This window comes from Notolepis coatsorum (assembly GCF_963971535.1).
Source record: "Notolepis coatsorum genome assembly, chromosome: 1".
NCBI classification, from domain to species: Eukaryota; Metazoa; Chordata; class Actinopteri; order Aulopiformes; family Paralepididae; genus Notolepis; species Notolepis coatsorum.
Window position 1 is genome coordinate 309898336 of NC_140165.1, and position 20646 is coordinate 309918981.

The window sequence follows — 20646 nt, forward strand, 5'->3', positions numbered from 1 at the left end:
CTTTTTGCTTTTTTACCATATGAAGCACATTCTCAGGGGCTCATACGGAACCAAGCATTTCACTGTCTTCACTGCCAAGTTCATAATATTCTGTAATAGACGAGTGCTTTGATTGTGACAGAAGAACTGCAGGAATGTCCACTGTTAATACTGCTATTATAACTCATAAGCATTATCAACATTTCTTTCTAACAATACCAGCACTCTTAAATCCTAATAATAATCCATGCTTTTCATTGGAAATTTAATTAGAAATCAGTCCAAAGCATTTAAATCTCCCCCGCTGTAAAAGCTGTAAATGTAATTGTCTTTCATACACATTACTGAATGCTCTCAGTTATGTGTGGATGCATGTATTTTATTATTATTATTATTATTATTATTATTATTATTATTATTATTATTATTATTATTATTATTATTATTATTATTATTATTATTAGACACAAGGGATAAGTCTCCCTGGCTTTCTGTCAGAAATGCCGCCCTAGGAAGCAGGAGGAGGTAGCTTTGAGGTGGGTGGGTGGGTGGGTGGGTGGGTGGGTGGGTGGGTGGGGGGGTGGGGGGATGGTTGTAGCAGTTATTAATGTAACTGTTATAATGATCTGATCTTGTGACCATGTACAATGTCTGTCTGTGTTCTTCTTGTTTATGTATGTTTACTGTGTTTTTGTTTTTTAGTTCTTATGATCTGCTGTAACAATAGAATTGCCCAGTTTGGGACATGCTAATAAACTTGACCTTTGACCTTGACCTACCAGGCTTATGCCACGCCCCCCCACAATAACCACAGTAACCTCTAGCAGAAAGCTAGACTACACTGGCTCCAAGCACCCGCCGGGCGAGGAGACAGAGAGGGGGAGGCAGAGGTCTGCGTGAGGCGTGATGTCCACCGGGACCGGAGGGATGAGTGCCGGATCAAGGGCTTCTTATCGATCCTCCTCCCGCCATCCATCCTACGCTGCAGCACACACGGAATCACGATGTTGGGCTCAGCGATGGGCAATGACAACGTCCATTGGTCCAACCCTAATGTACGTGTGTCTGAGAGAGAGCGAGAGAGAGAGAGAGAGAGAGAGAGAGAGAGAGAGAGAGAGAGAGAGCGAGATTTTAAATAGTATTTGACTATTTGTGTTTTATTGTTTTATTGCTTTGGCACTGTAAGAACGGTCTTGGACTGCATATCTATATAGCGCTTTTATCCAAAGCGCTTTACAACTTATGCCTCACGTTCATTGACTCACACATTCACACACCGACCATGCAAGGTGCCAACCTGCTCATCGGGAGCAGTTAGGGGGTTAAGTGTCTTGCTCAAGGACACTTCGACACGCAGCCCGGGAGGGGCTGGAATCAAACCGGGAACCTTCTGATTACCAGATGACCGCTCTACCTCCTGAGCCACTGTTTCCCCCCTGTCTTATCATGTCATTTTCTTTTTTTGAGGAGAGAGAGAAAGAAAGAAAGAAAGAAAGAAAGAAAGAAAGAAAGAAAGAAAGAAAGAAAGAAAGAAAGAAAGAAAGAAAGAAAGAAAGAAAGAAAGAAAGAAAGAAAGAAAGAAAGAAAGAAAGAAAGAAAGAACAAAAGAAAGATAGAGAGAGATAGAAAGAAAGAAAGAAAGAACGAACAAACAAACAAACGAAAGCAAGAATGAATGAAAGAAAGAAAGAAAGAAAGAAAGAAAGAAAGAAAGAAAGAAAGAAAGAAAGAAAGAAAGAAAGAAAGAAAGAAAGAAAGAAAGAAAGAAAGAAAGAAAGAAAGAAAGAAAGAAAGAAAAAAAGAAAAAAAGAAAGAAAGAACAAAAGAAAGATAGAGAGAGAAAGAAAGAAAGAAAGAAAGAAAGAAAGAAAGAAAGAAAGAAAGAAAGAAAGAAAGAAAGAAAGAAAGAAAGAAAGAAAGAAAGAAAGAAAGAAAGAAAGAAAGAAAGAAAGAAAGAAAGAACAAACAAACAAAAGCAAGAACGAATGAACGAAAGAAAGAAAAAAGAAAGAAAGAGAGAGACAGAGAGAGAGAGAGAGAGAGAGAGAGAGAGAGAGAGAGGGGGGGGGAGAGAAAAAGAAAGAGAGAGAAAGAATGATCCCAGTCTCAGGGTCTATAGGGAGAGATCAGCTCCTCTCACACACCGCGCCGGGACGAGGAGGCGAGATTAATACCCCATGAACTGAAATGAAAGGAGAGGAAGAGAGGAGAGGACATGACAGGACAGAGACGGGCCAGGAGGAGATGAAAGGATGAGGGGAGAGGAGTGGGAGGATGAGAGGAGAGGAGTTTAGGTCATCCCTCCATACAGTATGTGTGTCAGCATGTACTGAGCTGACGTTATGTCTGCACTAGCTATGGGGAGAAATATCCATAGGGGATACATAGTATGATGATACTTTAAGGCCGCTTCACACAGGGAGCGGAAATCCGTGCCCGGCCGCCCGCTTGCCGCTCCGCCCCTCAGATTGTCCTCGCCTCCAAAATATTCGCTGGCCTCTCATTGAAAATTAATTACCGCTCCCCATGTGAAACGGCCTCTCCATTGCCAAACAGTCCAAGGTATTGACTAGCCCACTCTCACTGCCAAAAATAAACCCATGCACCCTCTAGTCAAGTGTACCAACAGCGGAATAACATGTTTGATATCTGAGAGGACTTTTACAAGGCTAAATAAAGAGCAAATCTATTGATAACTCACTCTGTTATATAATATATGCATATAGCAGTGTGGCAGGCTTACAAACATGGAGAGCGCACTGTCCCTGGTGCTAGAGGGGGTACTCAGCTGTCCCTGGTGCTAGAGGGGGTACTTGGGAGGTTGAATGTCTGAGGGGGTACGGGACTGTAAAACGTTTGGGAACCACTGCTCTAGGGCCACCATATGGATTTATAACCTGGGTCTGGTATAAATGGCAAAATGGCTGCATTTATATAGCAGCTTTTATCCAAAGCGCTTTACAATTTGTTCCTCACATTTTTACCCGTTCACTCACACATTCATACACCCGATGGCGGAGGCGACCATGCAAGGTGCCGACCTGCTCATCGGGAGCAATTAGGGGTTCTGTATCGTATTAGCTCTCGCTCGGCGTCACTGTCTGCACTGTCCTCGCACACGTGCACAGTGCACACGCACTGAATAAAGACCACAATGTACCTTTAATCCCAATATTTGTCTGACCACACCCCTATCAGCTTACCCATATAAGCAGGGGTGGGGCCACCCACTCGCCTCCTTCTCGCTTTCACCACAAGGAAGTGCCTCGGTAGATCCCCACACTTGAAGTGATGTGATGGTAGGAGAAGAGTTGGAAAGCAAGGATCGTTGACATCATATCTTTATTTTCTCTCTCACTATTTTCGAGAAAATACGGCGATATTGTCTTCGTACTGGAGTGTCTGGAAGATGATGATCATTCTAAAAATCCTCCACCGGTTTTCGTATTGGGAGTTCGCGCCGCTACATGCTTTTCCAACTGCAGTCCTTGCTGTGTGCTGGTTGCGGTAAAGGCACAGCTGGGCTGTAGGACGCGCCGCTGTTGTGAGAAGCGGTGGGTTCCTGGTTTTGGTGAGTTATGTTTGCTGGCAGGCTCCACTTGTCTGTTAGTGCTATGGGGGCTAATTGACAATGTTTATGAAAACCGGCCCCAGGCTAGGGTCCTTTGTTCAGCCTCTTAGGCGACAGAAGACCTTGGTCTGAAGCCCATTATAGTTTTAACTAGTGGGCCGCGACCATTAACACTGGTGATCCCTGTGTTTTCTGGACGAGTGGATATCTCTTCTGTCACCGTGTAGCCCCTTCTTTCATATCCAAATGAGAGTATTCCTTCACGAGGAGATATGGGCATAGATGTTCGATAGCGGAAGATCTATGTTCAAGTCAGCTACACAGGCCAGTTTGGGTATTGTGCTGGCTCCGTCGGGTGTTGGTAAAATCACCGTTGTAAAGCTGTGTTGACATCTTGTTTCTCTTTTCTCTTAAAAAGTGAGGAGGGTTTCAGAACGGCGGCCTGTCTGGGTGAGTGTTATATCATTGTGTACAAGTTCAGGTGATAGCTGCTTAGCTTACGGTTAGCCAGTCAGCTGTTAGCTGCGGCGTTAGCCTGCTGTGATCACTGCGTGGCCTACATATGTTGGGCCTACTGTTAGCCAGTCAGCTGTTAGCTGCGGCGCTAGCTTGCTGTGATCACTAGGAAACGTTAGCTTGCTGCTATCGGCCAAGGCCCAGCGCGGGGTAGCTCCGGCTCCTCGCGCGCCGCCGCGAGCTCCCCTCTGGTCGCGTGCGCCATTCGCTCGGCGTCTCGCGGGCAGGGGCAGTAGCGACCGACGGTTGGAGCGGCCGTTACCTTAATGCTACTCTGTTGAACGTGCTTTGATTATAACATGTTTTAAACACTCTTGACTACGACGTCATCTTTGACAGAGGATGTTCGTCGAACCTGCCCTGGGCCAGGACGGCAAAGCCTGCGTCAACAAAGGGGACCGTAGCGACGGCTTGGACGGCTGTGTTTTCTACGGGGCCTTGAGACTGCACTTCGTTGATCTACGCTCCGGGTAGGACAAAGGTTTGGCCAGACCTTATACACGTCTTCTGGCTTTACCTTCTACATGTTTTGTAAATAACGCTGTTTTCCAAAAACGTGTGTTGCTGCAATACATTTAGGATACGACGCGAGTTTTGTGTGAATTGTCTTGTCACCAGTGATGCCACAGATTACTTGTAAAAGTAATCTGATTACTGATTACTGATTACTCCTTTAAAAAGTAATCTAAGTTACTTTACTGATTACTTGATTATCAGAGTAACTTAGTTACTTTGAAAGTAACTAGGTTACGAAGTCGTCGTCGTTCCCCCAACAGTTTTTTTTAAACGCTTTATTGAAAGTGCATAAATTGTTTTTAACTTGTTTCTCTGCACATAACGTAAATTGTTAAACTAGTGCTCCAGCTTCTGTACCATCAAGTATGGTAAAGCAACAGTCTATGATGCTCACAGCATTAGAGCAGCCAGCCAGTGGTTTTACAAAACCAGTGTATCACATCTAACAAATGCAGGCTGAACTATTCAATTATATCAACTGTAACTATTAAATTGTTTTTATAAATGTCTCTCTATAAACATACAATCAGTCTCTCTTTAACATGTAAATTAACTGTAAATCTGGCAAATAAGAGCTTTTGCTCTGCCACCATCAACCCTCCTGTACCTAGTCGAAGCGTCGGCTAGTGTTGTGATTCCAGATGCTTTCAATGCAATTGGATGTGCTGTTTTTAGCGGTAGACACTACAGTATTTTGCTTTCTGTGACTGAGGCTACGTTTAGACAAGCGTTTTGGGGTGGAATTCTGAACAGAAACCGCAAAAGTCATCTTGCGGTTTCACTTTTAATTTTGCCAAGCTTTTTGGGGTGGAATTCTCCGACGACGGAGCCCTGCTGTCACACGATTGGCGCATATGTCACATGACGTGCTGTGAAGACCCGCCCTACTCTGCCTCTGATTCGCAGACTGTGGATGGGGAATGTGATTGTACCAAAGCAGAGTCACTCACAGACAGAGAGTCCAGTCACGCCGCGGGACACATTCTTGTATTTAACCCTTTCACTGCCACACCACGTCACTCCCAAATAAGAAAAACAGCTCAAAATGTATTTTTGACTGTCGAAAACTAAATAAAATACTGCATTCCGCCTGCATTATGAATTTATGATGAGATAGTAACGAAATAGTAACGCACAGCCACTTGGACAAGTAACTGCAATCAGATTACTGGCTTTTAAAGATTAACGCGTTAGATTACTATTTTCGGGGAAAAGTAATCAGATTACAATAACGCGTTACTTAGTAACGCGTTACTGGCATCACTGCTTGTCACTGGTAATTAGCTTCTCCGTGCAAATCGGGTTGTTGTTACAGATGTGAAAATGATCTGGTTGTTGTGTGAGAAACATCATGTGTGTTTATATGTACCGTGTACTCACAACTAAGGGGTAACTAACCTATGAAGCTATGCTTAGTGACAAATGTGTAAAGAATATTCTTTTCTCAGCCTGTGATGACAATGAACAGTGTGTTCACATATTAACAGGTTTTCCTGTTTTAACTGGCCGTATTAAGGGTAAAGTAGGAGGATTGTGTTTCCCCCCGGTTCCCTGGGGACTTTTTCATCCTCCTATCAGACATGTTGTTGCACTACATTGTGTCTTTGTGTGGTAGGGATGCGATGTAACCCTTAGCTTGATTGCTGAGGTTGTGCTAAGACTGCTGGAGAAACTTTATTTTCCTAAAAGAAAAGATTGTTTGGTCGCTTTCGTGTGTGCTTAGCAAGGCCTGTGGCCGATACTAATCGAGAATTGTGTGAGTGTTTTTGCCATTTTTTGTAGGTAATGATGGGTTGTGTGTGTCATGTGACCTACAACTGGGTTGGACTGGCCACAGAAGCACATGTGTAAGTTTGGACCGGGGCTCTTAGAGAGCCCTCTCTATTCTGTGTTTTTTCCTTAGTAAAAATCAGATAGCAGGTTAGCTCATGCGCTGTGTGAAGCTGTCAAACGCTTCATAGAGCTGACTATGACTGTGTCATACTCTCTTTTTGTCATTACATCGTATCATGGGTGTGGGGTCGTAAAGGGGTGAACTGGTAACCTTTCCTCTCCCCCTTTTTTCTGTTGGTCAGGGGTACACCCCCTGTCCTTCAAGGTTCCTGTCACGTTGCGGTTCGACACGTTACGGGGTGAGGGGGGGGGGGGGGGGGGGGAGGGAGTTTCCTGGTCCCACGGCCTGGAATATTGGGCGTGTGCACCGCAGAAATTCCCCCGCCATAGAGTACGTCACCGTGCGCGTCTCTGTTGGTAGGACTTCCGTGTGCTGTTCAGGTCCATGTGATGGATCTGTTTTCGGGGGGTGGTCAGGGCTCCTCCTCACCAAGCGCCTATTCGGGCCTTCTGTGAGTTCGGACTCCTCCTTCCATGTGAGGGAGCCTCCTTCAGAGTACAGAGCCTCCTCCTCAGATTGTCAAGGTGAGTGGACCCTCTAGAAGGTGTCCTATTCTATTGTGTATGTATTCGATTCAATTCGATTATTGAGTGTGTATGGGTTCAGTGCCTCTTCCCCGGAGAGCCCTAAAACCAATTTTTTACATGGCTCAAGGTGCAATATATTCTTTTCAATCTGTACAGCTCGCGTGGGAAGTCTCTCTGGGGATTCCCGTCTCCTTCCTATGGGAGGGTGGTGGGATGTAAAAATGTGAACGATTTTTACCCCCGGCTGTGTAGACTGGGATACATACTGTTGGTGCTTCCTTCTTTTCTATTAAAAAAGAGTTGGAGTTAGGAAGTGTCACACCCCTCTTGTCGTTCCCCTGGGCGCCTTGGGGATTCAATGACAGGTCTAAATAGCCTGTTCATTGATGTGGGTGTGTCCCAACGCACGCATAGTGCTAGCTCGCTGTAAACAGGCGACTGACTGGCACGCCTTGGTTGCTTGAGGTTAAAACGGCGTTTTTATAAAGCAACTGGGATGGAGGTTTTTCCTCTTCCGACGACCACATCCCACGACCTGGGTTGGTTATCGACGGATTCTCGTTCATGTCTGGGGGATGATGACGGAATGGATCTGAACATATGTAGAGGGGTCTCACGCCCTGGGGGTGGGCCACCGGGCGCGGTTCGCCCGAACGTCTGGGTGGCGCCTTCTTTTCATGTTAAGATCAACACGCATATCTGCCCTTTCTCCTGGAGTAGGCATGTCGGCGTGGTTAGGGCACGGGACTGGTTCTGGTCACGCTGGTCCGGATCAGTTGAACCCATTGTCCGCCGGGGATGCAGATCTGCTGTTCTGGTACCCTGAGGGACTTGGGCTTTTTTCAGGGGGAAAAATGCCAGGTCGGTCCGGGTGTCACAGGGTTAAGCGCTATGGAGACCCTGGTTGGGTACATTTTTTACTCAGCACTGTCGTAATGGCTTACGGCCATGCCAACCTGTACACGCTCGATCTCGTCAGATCTCGGCCGCTACACAGGTTGGTCCTGGTTAGTACTTGGTTGGGAGACCGCCTGGGAATACCAAGTACGGTGTGCTTAGGGGCGGGTTCTCCATTCTTTTTCGCTCCTCTCTCACGCATGGCGAAGAGGGGCCTGTTGGGGTGGTCTTTGACCTCCTCTGGTGACCCTGTGCTTCCCGTATCGCCAGGCCCGGTCCGAAGTAATGTTTCGTCGACCCATAGGCCTGGGTTAACCCTTTTTTGAAAACTGAAACACTTGTACTGCGGTATAGCCGGTGTATACCCGCAGGTCTGTTTTGGAGTTTTTTCTTGAGGGGTTATAGGAACAACCACCGCATTGGGTAACACCAAGGTGGTTGATTCCCTGGTGTGTTGGAGCAGTGTCAACTCCCGGGTTCACCAGATGAGGGTGCCCCTGCACGTTCATGACGTCTGCCAATCGTGTCAGCCTTCTCTGCCTCAACCCCTCTGGGTGGGGGTTTTTAAATGGAGGCTTGGTCATGCAACAACGCCAGCATACGCCCCTTCCGCCGGGGCGGCTGTGTTCAGCTGTCCCCTCTGGCGCCTGTCTCGTCCGCAGTCTCCAGGCTAGGGTTAACAGCCTGTTGCCTGGTTTTTCCCCGGTGCGCTGCCTGCTTCCGTTGGTTAACCTTTGTGTGCTTACGGCCATGCTGACTGCCTGTTCTGCAGGGTCAGTGTGCCAGGCGGTGTACTATTGGGGGGACAGGGCCCGCTCGGCTGAGGGGCCTTTGTCCGAATACGCTGGCGATGTGGGGGGCGGGGTCACTAAGTGCCCACCTGGTGGGGTCTTGATGCTGGCATCATGGACTTCTCCGGGCCCCCGTTCCAGGGGGTCCAGTCCCTTTGGTGGGTCTGGGTCTTCCTTCGTGCTCCGCTGCTACGGCCTTGCCACGGGGTTGGGTTTGCCCTTGACCCCGTGATTCTGGGGGCAGTAACGAGGTTGTTTCCTCCGTTCGTTCCCGGGTGGCATGCGGGTTGTGCGTGTGTGTAGTCGTGGGGTCAAGCCACGGTCTGCTCACCCTGTGCGTTGAGTTGCTTGAGTGCCTCTTCGCACGGTCGGTTCCGTCGCCCTCCCGTGAAGCCCCCAATAGGGGGGGTGCCCTCCATTAGGGTGGGTCGGGGGGGCTCGGCCCTCCCTGTTCTGATGGTTGTGGGGGGCTTTCAGCGGGGTGTATTTGTCGGCCGATGGCTCTCGCTCGGCCTCCCTTGTGCAGACAGTGACGCCGAGCGAGAGCTAATACGATACAGAACGTTAGGTTATGACTATAACCAAGTTCTGTTTGTATAGCGACGCTCGGCGTCCGACGCCGCTGCAGCCCTTGATCTCGCCTTGTGGTGAAAGCTTGGGAAGGAGGCGAGTGGGTGGCCCCACCCCTGCTTATATGGGTAAGCTGATAGGGGTGTGGTCAGACAAATATTGGGATTAAAGGTACATTGTGGTCTTTATTCAGTGCATGTGCACGTGTGCGAGGACAGTGCAGACAGTGACGCCGAGCGTCGCTATACTAACAGAACAGGTTATAGTCATAACCTAACGTTAAGTGTCTTGCTCAATGACACTTCGACACGCTGCCCGGGAGGAGCGGGAATCGAACTGGGAACCTCTGGATTACCAGACGACTGTTCTACCTCCTGAACTACTGTCACTGTTGGAAATATTGGCAAATCTTTTTTCTTTGGTCATCTACTCAGTAAAGTGTTGCATGTGAAAATAATGGTGGTGAGACTGTTCGGCCTTGGCGAAGGTCTGCACTCTACTCAGTGCATTCCTTTGGTTGATTTCTACTTTTTATATACAGTATGAGGGGAACTAAGCAATATAATTTGAGCTGTTTTAGTTTTTAATTAAAATAAATGTCACTTAAAAAATGTGTGATATATCATAATATACAGACTTGCAATACGTGTATGTATCACAGAACTCCCTGTAACGTGATACTGTTGTTATCTTTTTTTCTTTTTTTCCTTTGCTCCCATGTCCGGGGGGAGACAGGTGCTCACCTGGTAATCAGAAGGTTCCCAGTTCGATTCCCAGCTCCTCCCGGCAGCATGTCGAAGTGTCCTTGAGCAAGACACTTAACCACCTAACTGCTCCTAATGAGCAGGTTGGCAACTTGCATGGTTGCCTCTGCCGTCGGTGTGTGAATGTGTGAGTGAATGTGAGATACGTTGTAAAGCGCTTTGGATAAAAGCTGTTATATAAATGCAGCCCATTTACCATGTCCCCAATTTTGTTGTATGCAAATTCCCTTCCCGGTCGTTGCTCTGCCCAACTGTCGGTCTGGGGAGGGTGTAGACTACCGCATGCTGCCCAACTGTCAGTCTGGGGAGGGTGTAGACTACCACATGCTGCCCAACTGTCAGTCTGGGGAGGGTGTAGACTACCGCATGCTGCCCAACTGTCAGTCTGGGGAGGGTGTAGACTAACGCATGCTGCCCAACTGTCAGTCTGGGGAGGGTGTAGACTACCGCAATCCGCATGCTGCCCAACTGTCAGTCTGGGGAGGGTGTAGACACTACCACATGCTGCCCAACTGTCAGTCTGGGGAGGGTGTAGACACTACCGCATGCTGCCCAACTGTCAGTCTGGGGAGGGTGTAGACACTACCACATGCAGCCCTACTGTCGGCACGGTAGCGTAGTGGTAACACTGTCGCCTCCAGCAAGAAGGTCCAGGGTCCATTTCCCGCTTGGGGACCAGGTTTCCGCGATGCCAGGTACCCAGGTGGGGGATCTCCCAGGCCTTTCTGAGTTTGCATGTTCTCCCCGTGCTGTGTGGAGTTTGCATGCCCCCCCCCCCCCCCCCCCCCCCGATAAGAGAAACCCAATGGAAAAACATGCACAACAACAGATCGCTAATGCTGTCGCGTCTGTGACGAAGACGGGCAGGAGCACTTGGATGGTCCCCTGGCGTGGCTCACGCCGCAGCCCTCGTCTGCTCCCGGCGGCCCTTGGGGGGAAGGACAACTGGATGACAACAAGTCCTGCATTGTTATTATATTATATTATACTGTCGGTCTGGGGAGGGTGTAGACTACCTCATGCTGCCCTACTGTCGGTCTGGGGAGGGTGGAGACTACCACATGCCGCCCTACTGTCGGTCTGGGGAGGGTGTAGACTACCACATGCTGCCCTACTGTCAGTCTGGGGAGGGTGTAGACTACCACATGCTGCCATACTGTTGGTCTGGGGAGGGTGTAGACTACCACATGCTGCCCTACTGTCGGTCTGGGGAGGGTGTAGACTACCACATGCTGCCCTACTGTCAGTCTGGGGAGGGACTACCACATGCTGCCCTACTGTCGGTCTGGGGAGGGTGTAGAGTAGACTATCACATGCTGCCCTACTGTAGGTCTGGGGAGGGTGTAGACTACCTCATGCTGCCCTACTGTTGGTCTGGGGAGGGTGTAGACTACCACATGCTGCCCTACTGTCAGTCTGGGGAGGGTGTAGACTACCACATGCTGCCCTACTGTCGGTCTGGGGAGGGTGTAGACTACCACATGCTGCCCTACTGTCGGTCTGGGCAGGGTGTAGACTACCACATGCTGCCCAACTGTCAGTCTGGGGAGGGTGTAGACTACCGCATGCTGCCCAACTGTCAGTCTGGGGAGGGTGTAGACTAACGCATGCTGCCCAACTGTCAGTCTGGGGAGGGTGTAGACTACCGCAATCCGCATGCTGCCCAACTGTCAGTCTGGGGAGGGTGTAGACACTACCACATGCTGCCCAACTGTCAGTCTGGGGAGGGTGTAGACACTACCGCATGCTGCCCAACTGTCAGTCTGGGGAGGGTGTAGACACTACCACATGCAGCCCTACTGTCGGCACGGTAGCGTAGTGGTAACACTGTCGCCTCCAGCAAGAAGGTCCAGGGTCCATTTCCCGCTTGGGGACCAGGTTTCCGCGATGCCAGGTACCCAGGTGGGGGATCTCCCAGGCCTTTCTGAGTTTGCATGTTCTCCCCGTGCTGTGTGGAGTTTGCATGGCCCCCCCCCCCCCCCGATAAGAGAAACCCAATGGAAAAACATGCACAACAACAGATCGCTAATGCTGTCGCGTCTGTGACGAAGACGGGCAGGAGCACTTGGATGGTCCCCTGGCGTGGCTCACGCCGCAGCCCTCGTCTGCTCCCGGCGGCCCTTGGGGGGAAGGACAACTGGATGACAACAGGTCCTGCATTGTTATTATATTATATTATACTGTCGGTCTGGGGAGGGTGTAGACTACCTCATGCTGCCCTACTGTCGGTCTGGGGAGGGTGGAGACTACCACATGCCGCCCTACTGTCGGTCTGGGGAGGGTGTAGACTACCACATGCTGCCCTACTGTCAGTCTGGGGAGGGTGTAGACTACCACATGCTGCCATACTGTTGGTCTGGGGAGGGTGTAGACTACCACATGCTGCCCTACTGTCGGTCTGGGGAGGGTGTAGACTACCACATGCTGCCCTACTGTCGGTCTGGGGAGGGACTACCACATGCTGCCCTACTGTCGGTCTGGGGAGGGTGTAGAGTAGACTATCACATGCTGCCCTACTGTAGGTCTGGGGAGGGTGTAGACTACCTCATGCTGCCCTACTGTTGGTCTGGGGAGGGTGTAGACTACCACATGCTGCCCTACTGTCAGTCTGGGGAGGGTGTAGACTACCACATGCTGCCCTACTGTCGGTCTGGGGAGGGTGTGTAGACTACCACATGCTGCCCTACTGTCGGTCTGGGCAGGGTGTAGACTACCACATGCTGCCCTACTGTCGGTCTGGGGAGGGTGTAGACTACCACATGCTGCCCTACTGTCAGTCTGGGGAGGGTGTAGACTACCTCATGCTGCCCTACTGTCGGTCTGGGGAGGGTGTGTAGACTACCACATGCTGCCCTACTGTCGGTCTGGGGAGGGTGTGTAGACTACCACATGCTGCCCTACTGTCAGTCTGGGGAGGGTGTGTAGACTATCACATGCTGCCCTACTGTAGGTCTGGGGAGGGTGTGTAGACTACCACATGCTGCCCTACTGTCGGTCTGGGGAGGGTGTGTAGACTATCACATGCTGCTCTACTGTCGGTCTGGGGAGGGTGTAGACTACCACATGCTGCCCTACTGTCGGTCTGGGGAGGGTGTGTAGACTATCACATGCTGCTCTACTGTCGGTCTGGGGAGGGTGTAGACTACCTCATGCTGCCCTACTGTCGGTCTGGGGAGGGTGTGTAGACTACCACATGCTGCCCTACTGTCGGTCTGGGGAGGGTGTGTAGACTACCACATGCTGCCTATACTGTCAGTCTGGGGAGGGTGTGTAGACTATCACATGCTGCCCTACTGTCGGTCTGGGGAGGGTGTGTAGACTACCACATGCTGCCCTACTGTCGGTCTGGGGAGGGTGTGTAGACTACCACATGCTGCCCTACTGTCAGTCTGGGGAGGGTGTGTAGACTATCACTGCATGCCTCCTCCAATACAGCCACTTCTTTTCACCTGACAACGAGGAGTTTCACTGCGAGGTTCAGCTATCTCCCTCCCAGATCCCCTCCCTGCTGAACAGGCACCCCAAACGACCAGTAGGAGTCGCTATTGCAACGACCAGGACTCACACCCCACCCACCAGCTTCCCACTACTGAGAACACTGCCAACGACTGACCAATCCTGAGGTACCACGGCACTGCCGGGAATTGAACATGGGTCTCTGTGGTGGTAGGTGAGTGCTTAGACCTCTAAACTACCCAGCCACACAGTGGTGTAAGTATCTTGATGGTATCGTGAGGTCTAGTATGCATCATACCACCGAGACCAATTCCTCTACATTTGCTGTGGTAGCTACCGTGACACAGAGGAAAGAGGACGAGTTGTGAAGGGAAGAGAGATATACTCTGTAACAGCACTTACATGGTATCCTGACTAGAATTATCATAACCTGGTATCCTGACTAGAATTGTCATAACCTGCTGGTATCCTGACTAGAATTATCATAATATAACCAATCAAAAGTGTCATGCCTAAAAAAAAAATGGAACAGGGTCTTTTCAAAAAAAGATTTATCTCAAAACAGACCACTAATATAAAGTCTGATTGGGTTAAGGCCCTTTAAAACAGGCATCCTTTATGTGCGTGTGTGTGCGTGCGTGTGCGTGCGTGCGTGTGCGTGTGTGTGTGTGTGTGTGTGTGTGTGCGTGCGCACATGTGTGTGTGTGTGTGTGTGTGTGTGTGTGTGTGAGTGTGAGTGTGTGTGTGTGTGTGTGTGTGTGTGTGTGTGTGTGTGTGCGTGCGCACATGTGTGTGTGTGTGTGTGTGTGTGTGTGTGAGTGTGAGTGTGCGTGTGTGTGTGCGTGCGTGTGTGTGTGTGTGTGTGTGTGTGTGTGTGCGTGCGCACATGTGTGTGTGTGTGTGTGTGTGTGTGTGTGTGTGTGTGTGTGTGTGTGTGTGTGTGTGAGTGTGAGTGTGTGTGTGTGTGTGTGTGTGTGTGTGAGTGTGAGTGTGTGTGTGTGTGTGTGTGTGTGTGTGTGGTGAAGTGAGGTATGACAGGGCTTTTTTTTTTTCTTCTTCTTTTTTTCTTTTTTAGACATGAACCGACCTGTTTGGAAACAGTGATGTCACCCACCCTAGAGGGTTAATATGAGCCCTCATTGTACAGACTCGAGTCATTATCCATCACACGTGCATGCACACACACAAAGACACACACACACACACACACACACTTGCAATCACACACACGCATAAGGCGGACACTGATACATGACACACACACACTCCACATAGGCTATGTATTCTCAATTGGCATACACACACACACGCAAACAAGCAGTACACACATGTACACACATGCATGCATGCGCACGCACGCAGACACAGCACACACAAACACACACACACACACACACAAAAGGTATCCTCTTACTCTGGAGATGAGGAAGGCCATATCTTTTCTATTTCAATGGGCCCTTTTGCCATCCAGGCTGAGTTATCACGGGGAGAGATCCATAGATACAAAAGAGCATCCCTGCATAGAGCAGGGAGATGGAGAGTTCTATAGGAACAAAGAGCAGGACACCTTTACATAGAGAGAATATAGAGAGAGAGGGGGGGGGGGGGGGGGTCTGGAGATGATCCAGCCACACGGGTGACTTCATACACAGTCGCTCCATTCAATCCTTTTGTCCGGTGGAAGGGATTTAACCCGTTCACTACCACACTACAGACAGTTAACTGCCTGTAGTGTGGTAGTGAAAGGGTTACGCTTCTGTCGTGTGGTAGTGAAAGAGTTAACCTTCTGTAGTGTGGTAGTGAAAGGGTTACGCTTCTGTCGTGTGGTAGTGAAAGAGTTAACCTTCTGTAGTGTGGTAGTGAAAGGGTTACGCTTCTGTCGTGTGGTAGTGAAAGAGTTAACCTTCTGTAGTGTGGTAGTGAAAGGGTTACGCTTCTGTCGTGTGGTAGTGAAAGGTTAACCTTCTGTAGTGTGGTAGTGAAAGGGTTAACCTTCTGTAGTGTGGTAGTGAAAGGGTTAACCCTCTGTAGTGATGTAGTGAAAGGGTTAACCTTCTGAAGTGTGGTAGTGAAAGGGTTACGCTTCTGTCGTGTGGTAGTGAAAGAGTTAACCTTCTGTAGTGTGGTAGTGAAAGGGTTACGCTTCTGTTGTGTGGTAGTGAAAGGTTAACCTTCTGTAGTGTGGTAGTGAAAGGGTTAACCTTCTGTAGTGTGGTAGTGAAAGGGTTAACCCTCTGTAGTGTGGTAGTGAAAGGGTTAACCTTCTGTAGTGTGGTAGTGAAAGGGTTAACCTTCTGTAGTGTGGTAGTGAAAGGGTTACGCTTCTGTCATGTGGTAGTGAAAGGTTAACCTTCTGTAGTGTGGTAGTGAAATGGTTAACCTTCTGTAGTGTGGTAGTGAAAGGGTTAACCCTCTGTAGTGTGGTAGTGAAAGGGTTAACCTTCTGAAGTGTGGTAGTGAAAGGGTTAACCCTCTGTAGTGTGGTAGTGAAAGGGTTAAGCTTCTGCTGTGTGGTAGTGCAAGGGTTAAGCTTCTGCTGTGTGGTAGTGAAAGGGTTAACCCTCTGTCGTGTGGTAGTGAAAGGGTTAACCTTCTGAAGTGTGGTAGTGAAAGGGTTAACCCTCTGTAGTGTGGTAGTGAAAGGGTTAACCCTCTGTAGTGTGGTAGTGAAAGGGTTAACCTTCTGTCGTGTGGTAGTGAAAGGGTTAACCCTCTGTAGTGTGGTAGTGAAAGGGTTAACCCTCTGTAGTGTGGTAGTGAAAGGGTTAAGCTGCTCCGCCCTGTGTGTGTCTCTCATTTAACCCTTTACTCACTACAGAAGGTCGTGTGGCAGTGAAAGGGGGGTGTAACCTTCTGTAGTGTGGTTGTGAAAGGGTTAACCCTTTGTCGTGTGTGGCAGTGAAAAAAGTCAACCTTCTGTATTGTCGCAGTGAAAGGGTTAACCCTTTGCTAGTGTGGTAGTGAAATGGTTAACGCACGACGAGACTAAAACTCAGCCGGTCCACAACAGCCATCTTTACTTTGGAGTTGACGGGACGCGCTCTCTATGGAGCGTTTTAACCCTTTCACTGCCACACGGCAGAAGGTTAGCCCTTTACTATCACACAACCGACGGCGATGCTCCATCATTAGCATCATTAGCTCCGCAAATGCGGAGCTAATGATGCTAATGATGGAGCATCGCCGTCGGTTGTGTGATAGTAAAGGGCTAACCTTCTGTATTGTCACAGTGAAAGTTAACCGGCTGTCGTGTGGCAGTGAAAGGGTTAAAGGCACAAAGTGAATGGTAAAGGGTGCATTTATACATCTCTTTTATCCAAAGCGCTTTACAATTTGTTCCTCACATTTGACCCGTTCACTCACCACACCGACGGCGGAGGCGACCACGCAAGGTGCCGACCTGCTCAACAGGGGCAGTTAGGAGTTAAGTGTCTTGCTCAAGGACACTTTGACACGCTTCCCGCGAGGAGGGGCGGGAATGGAACCGGGAACCTCCGGATTACCAGACGACTGCTCTACCTCCTGAGCCACTGTCTCGCCCCCCCCCCCCGGTACGAAGTAACCTCGCTGAAGATGTCTTTCCTCCACTACACAGGAGGCCCAGCGCTCCCCGCTCTCTTTCTTCACCCGTCTGATAATCTAATGAGCACCGGTTGCCAGCAAAGCTAATTATTTCCCCCGGTATTGATTAGTAATTGCATTGTGAATGATTGCTAAGTAGCCTCCTTTACGGATTGTCAACAAGGTCCCAAGATCCCCAGATTGTCAACAAGGTCCCAAAGCAGAATGTGACTGTTATTCATTTGCACGTTTTCAACACATTCATGGAAGGGAGACACACTGGGACTCGACTCTAACATTTAGCATTCAGTTTATTTATTTATTTTTTACCCAGGGACCGTGCACATTAATCAACGTCTTCAGTTTCCACATCAATGTAAATGTGCCAGAATTAGCGAATGCGCTAGTTTTCATCCGTGGTCCCTGCCTAATAACATGCATGTCTTTGAGTTGTGGGAGGAAACCAGAGTACCTGGAGGAAACCCACACGAACACAGGGAGAACATGCAAACTCCACACAGAAAGGCCCCCCTGCTGCTGGGGGTTCGAACCCAGGACCTTCTTGCTGTGAGGCAGCAGTGCTGACCACTGAGCCAACATGCCGCCGTGGGATTCAGACTCAGACACGGACATGATGACTCAGACACGGACATGATTCAGACTCAGACACGGACATGATTCAGACTCAGACACGGACATGATTCAGACTCAGACACGGACATGATGAGGACTCAGACACGGACATGATGAGGACTCAGACACGGACATGATGATGACTCAGACATGATGAGGACTCAGACACGGACATGATGATGACTCAGACATGATGAGGACTCAGACACGGACATGATGATGACTCAGACACGGACATGATGAGGACTCAGACACGGACATGATGAGGACTCAGACACGGACATGATGATGACTCAGACACGGACATGATGAGGACTCAGACACGGACATGAAGAGGACTCAGGCACGGACATGATGATGACTCAGACACACGGACATGATGAGGACTCAGACACGGACATGATGATGACTCAGACACGGACATGATGATGACTCAGACACACGGACATGATGAGGACTCAGACACGGACATGATGATGACTCAGACACGGACATGATGATGACTCAGACACGGACACGATGATGACTCAGACACGGACATGATGATGACTCAGACACGGACATGATGAGGACTCAGACACGGACATGATGAGGACTCAGACACGGACATGATTCAGACTCAGGCACGGACATGATGAGGACTCAGACACGGACATGATGAGGACTCAGACACGGACATGATTCAGACTCAGGCACGGACATGAAGATGACTCAGACACGGACATGATGAGGACTCAGACACACGGACATGATGAGGACTCAGACACGGACATGATGAGGACTCAGACACGGACATGATGAGGACTCAGACACACGGACATGATGAGGACTCAGACACGGACATGATGAGGACTCAGACACGGACATGATGAGGACTCAGACACGGACATGATGAGGACTCAGACACGGACATGATGAGGACTCAGGCACGGACATGAAGATGACTCAGACACGGACATGATGAGGACTCAGACACACGGACATGATGATGACTCAGACACACGGACACGATGAGGACTCTGGATTTCACTTTCACTCGAGCTTAAGCGACTCGACTGCAGCACTAAACTGACCTATCAAACCCTGCCTAACTCCTGTCTGGATCCTCCAATCACACAGCAGTTGGTCAATCAATAACGTAATACACCAAATCACTCAAAGTCAGTGACGTAATATGATATCCCACCTTATTATTCAACCCACATTATCCTGTCATGTCCTCCTCTCCTGTCTAGCCTTAATCATCTTCTCCACTCCTGCCAAGTTCCTCTCCCCTGCTTGTTCTCTCTCTCTCTCTCTCTCTCTCTCTCTCTCTCTCTCTCTCTCTCTCTCTCTCTCTCTCTCTCTCTCTCTCTCTCTCTCTCTCTCTCTCTCTCTCTCACTCTCTCTCTCTCTCTCCCTCCCTCCCTCCCTCCCTCCCTCCCTCCCTCCCTCCCTCTCGCTGTCTCTCTGCTTGTTCTGTCTAGTTCTCTCTCTCTGCTCTTGCTCTCGCTCTCCCCCTCTCTCTCCCTCTCTCTCCCCCTCTCTCTCCCTGTCTCTCTGCTTGTTCTGTCTAGTTCTCTGCTCTTGCTCTCCCCCTCTCTCCTCCTCTCTCTCCCCCTCTCTGTCCCTGTCTCTCTGCTTGTTCTGTCTAGTTCTCTCTCTCTCTCTCTCTCTCTCCCTCCCTCCCTCCCTCCCTCTCGCTGTCTCTCTGCTTGTTCTGTCTAGTTCTCTCTCTCTGCTCTTGCTCTCGCTCTCCCCCTCTCTCTCCCCTTCTCTCTCCCTGTCTCTCTGCTTGTTCTGTCTAGTTCTCTCTCTCTCTCTCTCTCCCTCCCTCCCTCCCTCCCTCCCTCTCGCTGTCTCTCTGCTTGTTCTGTCTAGTTCTCTCTCTCTGCTCTTGCTCTCGCTCTCCCCCTCTCTCCCCCTCTCTCTCCCCCTCTCTGTCCCTGTCTCTCTGCTTGTTCTGTCTAGTTCTCTCTCTCTCTCTCTCCCTCCCTCTCCCTCCTCCCTCCCTCCCTCTCGCTGTCTCTCTGCTTGTTCTGTCTAGTTCTCTCTCTCTGCTCTTGCTCTCGCTCTCCCCCTCTCTCTCCCTCTCTCTCCCCCTCTCTCTCCCTGTCTCTCTGCTTGTTCTGTCTAGTTCTCTGCTCTTGCTCTCCCCCTCTCTCTCCCTCTCTCTCCCCCTCTCACTCCCTGTCTCTCTGCTTGTTCTGTCTAGTTCTCTCTCTCTGCTCTTGCTCTCGCTCTCCCCCTCTCTCTCCCTCTCTCTCCCCCTCTCTGTCCCTGTCTCTCTGCTTGTTCTGTCTAGTTCTCTCTCTCTGCTCTCTCTCTCTCCTTGTCTCTGCTTGTTGTCTCTCTCTCCCTCTCTCTCTCTCTCTCTCTCTCTCTCATACGGTATATTTAAAATTGTATGAATACTTCAGTAGAACTGGCACCAGAGTCTGACACCGAGCAGAGCGTAGAACGCTGGTGTTCTGGTGTGATGTGATGTGTTGACAGGATCCGGCTATAGGGCGACAATAATGTGGTCAAGAGGCATGGTTTCTATCTTTAGCCTTTAACTGGCGTGGTTTATTCATTCACATGGTATGAGCAGCAGTTCTAGAGTTCTCCTCTCACTGAGAGGCTGGGGGGAAAGAGATAGAGTAGGAGGAGACATCTCTATTTATACTCGCCACCTGGTGGTGTTCTTGAGTGGCTCCGCCTAGAGCGCCCTCTAGTGGAAACAGTATATATGCAGTTAGACAGTTAACTAACAATCCTACATAGAACCTCTGACTTCAACATGATGTTATTAGTTTCCTTATTATAGAATGCTTGTAAGCTGACGTGATGACCCCTTCCTTCTTTTATAGCTCCCTTGTTATAGAACGCTGGTATTCTGACGTGATGACCCTTCCTTCTTTTATAGCTCCCTTGTTATAGAACGCTGGTATTCTGACCCTTGGTTTCCTCGGTGGTCTTTGCCTTTGACCTGCCCCAGCCTGCATTACGC